Source organism: Hypomesus transpacificus, unplaced genomic scaffold (genome assembly GCF_021917145.1).
Source record: "Hypomesus transpacificus isolate Combined female unplaced genomic scaffold, fHypTra1 scaffold_221, whole genome shotgun sequence".
NCBI lineage: Eukaryota > Metazoa > Chordata > Actinopteri > Osmeriformes > Osmeridae > Hypomesus > Hypomesus transpacificus.
In genome coordinates this window covers 242,501-249,890 of record NW_025813757.1, presented here as the reverse complement: position 1 = coordinate 249,890, position 7,390 = coordinate 242,501, and the positions used below count along the sequence as shown (strand labels likewise).

The window sequence follows — 7,390 nt, the reverse complement described above, 5'->3', positions numbered from 1 at the left end:
TGAAAATTACGTAATGGAGCCAGCCAAGTCACAGAGCTGACTGGCCCAATCACATGTGGGGTCTCTCTTCTGCTGGTGCTGCCTTACCTCTCTCTCTCTCTGTGTGTGTATCTCTCTCTCTCTGTGTATCTCTCTATTGCTCTCTCTCTGTCTCTCTATTTCTCCATCTCTCTCTCTCTGTATCTCTATTGCTCTCTCTATTTCCCTCTCTCCCCCTTTATCTCTCTCTCACTTGTTCTATTTTTGCTTCCCATGAAAACCACACTCGTGTTCGTTCACCACTCACAGAGAATCACGGCCCCCCTGTTTTCATGTTTTGCTGAAGTGGGATAGAGTGTTTAGGAATTTCAGTCCTAGAGGAATCCTATAGCTCACGGTCTACAGTGTGGTCAGAGAGTACAGTGATTTTAGCTGGAATTTCCATCCTGTCACCCCCTCTTTCTTCCCTGTTTCTGTCTTTCCAATGGTTCTCTCCCCTTCTGGAATTCAGTGTCCTAGCACGTGGCCAGCGATGAGTGTGTGTGTGTGTGTGTGTGTGCCCGTGCACCCCACCCCAACACCAACACACCCACACATACACAACAATAGTAATAGTTGTATTGTTCTGGTTGAAAGTCCTCTGTCCCCCTGACCATCAGTGCAGTTGAGACAGTGTCTTCAGCAGCTCTGCCTGACACAGATGGCTCTTTCATCAACATCTGAGCAAACCAAAGAGAGAGAGAGAGAGAGATAGACGGAAAGAAAGAGAAAGGGAACGAGAGAGTCTCCTTCCGCTCTCCAATCCCATCTGTTTGACACAGAGGAAGGTGGAGGGAGGGAGGGAGGGAGGGAGGGAGGGAGGGAGGGAGGGAGGGAGGGAGGGAGGGAGGGAGGGAGGGAGGGAGGGAGGGGAATAGGCGATTGAGAACGAGGCCAGGGCAGGCTGTGGGAGGAGAGCAGAGGGGTGAGGAGGGATGGGGGAGGGGCTGTTTAGAGAGAGGCAGGCTGGGGGGTTGGGCTCTGAGGCTGTGTGTGTGTGTGTGTGTGTGAGAGAGAGAGAAAAAAGAGAGAGTGTGTATGCTCTGCTCCTTTCCTTTCTTTGTTTGACTACTGAGTGGAAAAAGGGAGACAGAGAGTGTGTGTGAGTGAGAGAGAGGAGGGTGAGAGAGAGAGGAGAGAAAGAGAGGACAAGGAGATTCAAAGCCAGAAGTACACACTTTTTTGGGAGAAGACAAAGGAGTATTCTCTTTGTAAAAAATATATTTTATTTTTTTTTGAAAAAATAACTGCATGCTTTTGACACCAGTGTCAGATTTAGATCTGATGTGAGTGTGTTTATGTGTATCTCTCCGGCTGGCAGTGTATGTGTTTGTGTGTGTTTGTAGGGGTGAAAGGGGGGCAGCCTTCTCCCGGCCCCCGTCTGATTTAAAGGGAAAAAGAGGACACACAAAGCTTGGAGCGCTAGCTAAGCAGACAGGCAAAATCTGCTGAGCTAGCCTTCGCCGAACCTAAAAACACAATCTGGATATTACCATCGTCAACCTCTCACCCCCACACAACACTACCTAACCCCCAACCCACGGTAAGAAACCTTTCTCTTTTCTACACGACACCGCTAACAAAGGTGACGGGTTGTTAGCATGCTAGCTAGGTGTGCAGACAGCATTAACCGGAGAAAGTTCGCTATGGTAGGTGTAGTAGAGCAGTGTTAAATAATGCTAAGCTAACTCCAGGCGTGTGGAATGCAGCACAAAGGAAGACTGTGCTACAGCTGGGCCGGACTCGACTGTTTATGTTGCTGCTGCTGCTGTCACCGGCACTGGTGGTTTATGCTCTCCCCTCTCTCGGCTTGTTCGAGAAGACACAAAAGTAGTTTTTTTTTTTTTTTCCTTCTTTCGAGCTCTCTCTATCTCTCTCTCTTTTTCTCTCTTGTTTCTCTCTCTCTCGAGCAGTCAGTGGAACTCATTGGTGATTTAAATGCCAGCTTGCACAAAAGGCTACTTCTCTCTCTCACACACACGTTGTCTCCCCCTCTCTATTCCGTCTTTCTTTTCTTTACGTCTTTCTCTAATACTCTTGTACCCAACGCACAGCTGATGTTGCTTAGTAGGCCCACATATCTGCTGAAACGCTGCACAAGCAATAACCAAACCTACCTATCCACCGTCTCTAAACAAGACTAGAGTATTAAACAGTAGATTTGGACATTTAGTAATCAAATTGTGCGAGCATTGGTGGTGCTGGTGTTGCTGCTGCTGCTGGTGTTTTGAGTTGTGTCAGGGATTTGTGGTTATGTGACCAGTATGTGGTCGCATAACAGATAATTGTGTGTAAGAGTGTGTATGCACTCTTTACATGTCAGGGTCATCTTTACCATGTAGAAAGGAATCTTTTAGATGTGCGTGTGGGTGCCTGACTATGAAAAGGATGTGTGAGAAACGGAACACTTGTGCCGGCTTTTGCCTGGAGCTGTGAGTCTGCACGTGTGTGTGTGTGTGTGTGTGTAATGTTCCCTGTCCTCATTAAGTCTTTGCCCCTGTCTACACCTATCCAAACACCATGAGGGAAACAGTCTCTGTAGAGCTCTGCTACTTCGGAACACCGAGTCACACACACAGTCACACACACACAGTCACACACGGATGAGCACACACACGTTTAGGAAGCTCCAAATCTCTCCCCCCCCCCGTGTCACTATTTGAAATCTACCCTCCTCCTCTGTCCTGTGGAATTTCCTCTTACCCCCCTCCTTCCCCCCCCCCCCCATCTCTTGCACCAATCTCTTGATTCATTAATTCATTAGCACCGGAAGAGCATCCTTCATTTCTTCCCCTCTTTTTGTCCTGTTTCCTGCCTGTGGCCAATGAGAGCGTGGCAGGCGCGGTTCACTCGGGGTCGGATGCAGTGTGCCGGAATAAACCTGCAGCGGCTAGCCGGGCTGTCGCTAAACTAGGGTGGCTGACGTAGCGTCTCTCAATAGGAAATATCTATAAGAGGCTATGCTAACAGGCTATGCTAACAGGCTAGGCTAACGTGACCGGTGGACAGCTATCACTATCTGGTGATTAGGTTGTTGAGATTTTTCCCCTGCATATTTATGTGTTTTCTATCTTTTAATCTTCAACTTTCTTTGTCTGTTTTTGGTTTCTCCTATTGATGTGTTATTCTCCACTGCTGGACTGGTAGATTAGAGATGATGATGATGATGACAGTTGACTGCTGAGGATGTCCTTGTAAAAACAAACCATTTCCTGCCTTGCTTGCCATTTTCACACCACACTGCACTGTGTGTCTCCATTTTTTCCCCTGATGGTCGTCTGTTCCTCTGCAGATGTGCACACACGGAAGTGTGTGTGTGTGTGTGTGTGTGTGTGCATGTCTCCCCCAGCCTCCAGGCCAGTCCCCCATGGCTGAAGGGGGGGATTGTGCATTCATTGGAATGGAGACTGTGATGGCGGGGGGTGGGGAGACGGAGAGAAGGGGCGGGGGGTGATTGAGTGTGTTGCTTGGAGAAGAAAGGGAGACAGAGGGAAGAGAGAAAGAGAGAGAGAGAGAACAGTGGGGAGGGGGAGGGGGAGGGGAGTGCTGCCTGGTGTTGTGCTTTAGGAACAGGAAGAGGAGGAGGAGGGAGGAGAAGATAAGCAGACGAAGGGAGGTAAGGAGACTCCAGGTGGAGGTAGGAGGTGGCTGGCTTACTGGCTGGCGCCTGGCCTGGGGAGGAGAGAGGTCGGTCAGGGGGTGGGGTGGGGGTGATAGGGCCGGGGGAGTTGAGGGGCAGATCAGCAGAAAGCTCAGGGCCTGGTTAATGGGTCTGGTTTTAGGAATGGAGAGGGGAGGGGGTGGGGGAGGTTGGAGGAAAGCCAAATCCACGTGCCGCCATCAACTGACTTCTATGTTTGTTCAGGTTAGTCCAGATTTGGGACAGAGAGAGACAGAGAGAGACAGAGAGAGACAGAGAGTGTGTGTGTGTAAGAGAGAGATGTAATAGTAGAGAAATAAAGAGAGGAAGAAGAGACATTTGGACGGAAAAGAGACACAGACGTTTAAGTAAATTAGTTCCATTTGCTGAGCTCACAAGCAATGTCTCCACACACACACACACACAATCATTAAACACAGTTAGGTTGGGTGTATCTGTGGGTGTAGTTATTTTTGTATCGGTTGACTTAAATTGATGACAGTGTTATGTGTTTATGCGAGCGAGTGTACTGTCAATGTTTATGGTAAAGGTTAACAGCTCAACAGGTTTTTTAGTTGTTTTGGTTACATAATGTGTGTGTGTGTGGAGGGTTGATAAAAACGGTGTGTGTATCAATAGGGAGTGTCCCCATATGTCATGTGAGAGGTAGAGAGCGGGGGGGGAGGGGAGGGAGTGAACCTAACCTTGGCCTCAAATTGGAACAGAATCAAGGAGCTATAAAACACACACGCACACAATCACTACCCCCTCCCTCTCTCTCTCTCTGCCTCTCTCTCTCTGCCTCTCTCTCTCCCTCCTCTGTGACAGAGAGGGTGCAGCTTTGATGCGTGTGTGTGCTTTCGTTCCCCTCTCACTTAGTTTCACGGCAGGGCAGACCAGCCCAAACCATATTGCTGTGGTTTTTGTGTGTCCAGGCTTGTATGCAAGAACGTGTGTGTATGTTTCTCATTCAGGAGACTAAAGTGTGTGTGCGTGTATGATGCAACACAACACGTCTCCTGCACATCGTACACCACAGTTGGTGTATTGCCTAAGTGTTACATTTACATTTAGTCATTTAGCACGCGCTCTTATCCAGAGCGTCTTACAGTAAGTACAGGGACATTCCCCCCGAGGCAAGTAGGGTGAAGTGCCTTGCCCAAGGACACATCATCATTTGCCATGGCCCGGGAATCGATCTGGCAACCTTCAGATTACTAGTCCGATTCCCTAACTGCTCAGCCATCTGACTCCAGTGTCGTAGACAAGCACTTCTTCATAGTGGTGACTCTGTCAATCTGGAGCGACTCCGCCTTGTCAAGAAGAAACACGCTCAGACGCATGCTCTGCTGTTCCTGCACACACATCAGGTTCGCCATCTGGCCCTCCCCCTCTATGCACATGACCTCTAGCTGACCCCTGCAACCTGGGTCACCTCTATTGATCCAGCCCATTGGCTTACAGTATTGGATTAACCCTATTAGGTTGCGCCAAGCCGAAGGGGGGATGGAAAGGAGGAGAAGAGAGGGGGGATGTTGGCGGTGAGGTCGATGGCAGTGATTCAGATGGAAGGAGAGGGGGGAGGGGTGCCATGTCATGTGACCTGTGTTGCTGTGTCACATGTCAGTCAGCCTTTTTGCGCTGTGTGGGTGCATGCTAGTTGCACTGATCTCAGAACACAATGACGTTGTGATGTTCCTCCTCTCCTCACATACTCCTCCTCCTCTCATCTCCTCTCCTCCTCTGTCCTCCCCCCTCCCTCCCTTGCTCTCTCTCTCCCCCCCCCTTTCTCTCGCTCTGTCTCTCTTCCTCCCCCCTCCCTCCCTTGCTCTCTCTCTCTCTCCCCCCCCCCCTTTCTCTCTCTGTGTCTCTCTTCCTCCCCCTCCCTTGCCTAGGTGTGCTTCACTGGGTCTCCCTGACTACAGCAGTTTGTCTAACCCAGTTCCACACTGCACTCTGACCCTGACGCTAGTGTAGGTAGCCTGATAACACAGTGTGTGTGTATTCAGGAGACGCAACACCCATCGCCCTGGTTACTGTATCCGTAGGGGCGACGCGCGTGGTTGACGCCAGGCTGTCAGGGTGCCAGGTAGAGAGCTGTGTTTTGGGAGCTCTAGTTGTGTAGTTCTATTGTTTATGGTACTTGGTTCAGATTAGTGACAATAGGGATTACCTGTTTGGATTATCTGATGCTGTTGTTCTATTGTTAATGGTTTAGTTCAGACATGTAGGTAAGGTGTGTGTGTGTGTCTGAAGGAGGGAGGGAGAGACATTCCTGTTGGTTGCACGTTTACTAGGGTTTCTGTGTGTGTGTGTGTGTGTGTGTGTGTGTGTCTGTGTCTGCAGGCTGGTGTCTGTCTCCTCTCAGGCTCCTGTAACATGATCTCGCTCCTATGGATCAGGAAGCAGCCGTTGACTTAAGACCCCCTCAATGTCTGTCTGCATCCCCCTCTCTCTCTTTCCTCCTCTCTGTTTCCTCCTCTCTCTCCCCTTTCTCTCCCTCTCTCTCTCCCCTCTCTCTCTCCCCTCTCTCTCTCCCTCTCTCTCTCCCCCCTCTCTCTCCCCTCTCTCTCTCCCCTCTCTCTCCCTCTCTCTCTCTCTCTCTCCCCTCTCTCTCCCTCTCTCTCTCTCCCCTCTCTCTTTATCCTATCTCTCTCTCCCCTCCCTCGTAACCACCATACTCTCTCCCTCCTTCATCCCTCTTCATCTCTCTCCCCCTCTGTAATCAGATCAGTGGCAGTAAGGGGAATAAGACCCAGTGTTGATGTGGTAATTGATTTCAAGTTTCCTTTGTCTGCTTGGTGTTGGATGTCTAGATCCCTAATCCATCTACTCTCCACCTGTGTGTGTGTGTGTGTGTGTGTGTGTGTGTGTGTGTGTGTGTGTGTGTGTGTGTGTGTGTGTGTGTGTGGAGAGAGACCATACTGGTGTCTTTGTGCTGTGAGTCCAGTAGGGTCAGCTGATATATATATTGAAGAGTTTAGGGAGAGCCTTGAGACTCTCTGTGTGTCTCTTTCTCCCTCTCCCTCTCTCTCTGTGTGTCCCTCTCTCTCTGTCTCTCTCTGTCCCTCTCTCTCTCTCTCTCTGTGTCCCCCCCCCCATATAGCCTGCTTCTCTGTGATCTCAGGGGACAGACCTGTTATGACAGTGCAGGGACAGACACATGTCCTGCTGTATGTAAGACTACAGCTGAGTACATGTCTGTCCTTGTGTCAACTTCAGTTGCATGTACACCAGACCCCAGCAGACCCCAGCAGCCCAGCTCTATTGGTCGTTTCAACCGTACACACAACACAGATGACTGCATGGGTACACAGTACTACACACAGACACTTTGTAACACCATGCTCTCTCTGACACCTACACACAGAGGGTAACCAGGTATACAGGCCAGGTGTACCAGTGGCGGTAGTCCTACCAGGTCATATCCATAGTTGAATAGCTCTGCTTTAAAGAGACGGGTACATACAAGAGCCATGATGAAAAGCTGGAGAAGATAGAGAGGACAGGTACTAAACATTTGGCATCATAAATAAAACGTCAGAGTCATCGGTGCGTGCAGGCCAGGGCCCAGGCAAGCGTGAAATCTGCCTTCACCCTCTCTCCTCTGCCTTCATCTCTCTCCCTCCACCCCCCTCTCTCTGTCTCCCTCCATCCCTCTCCCTGTCTCCCTCCACCCCCCTCTCTCTGTCTCCCTCCATCCCTCTCCCTGTCTCCCTCCATCCCTCTCTC

At 50.1% G+C, this 7,390-nt stretch overlaps 1 protein-coding gene across 1 annotated transcript in view; it reads left to right on the top strand.

Moving 5' to 3' along the window:
* The first annotated feature begins 1,008 nt into the window (after positions 1-1,008).
* The window catches only part of kdm6ba (lysine (K)-specific demethylase 6B, a), a 39,817-nt gene continuing 33,435 nt past the window's right edge, over positions 1,009-7,390 (top strand). The window contains exon 1 of the mRNA XM_047014070.1: positions 1,009-1,561. The gene's annotated coding sequence lies outside the window, so the exon portion shown is untranslated. The remainder of the gene's footprint in view (positions 1,562-7,390) is intronic.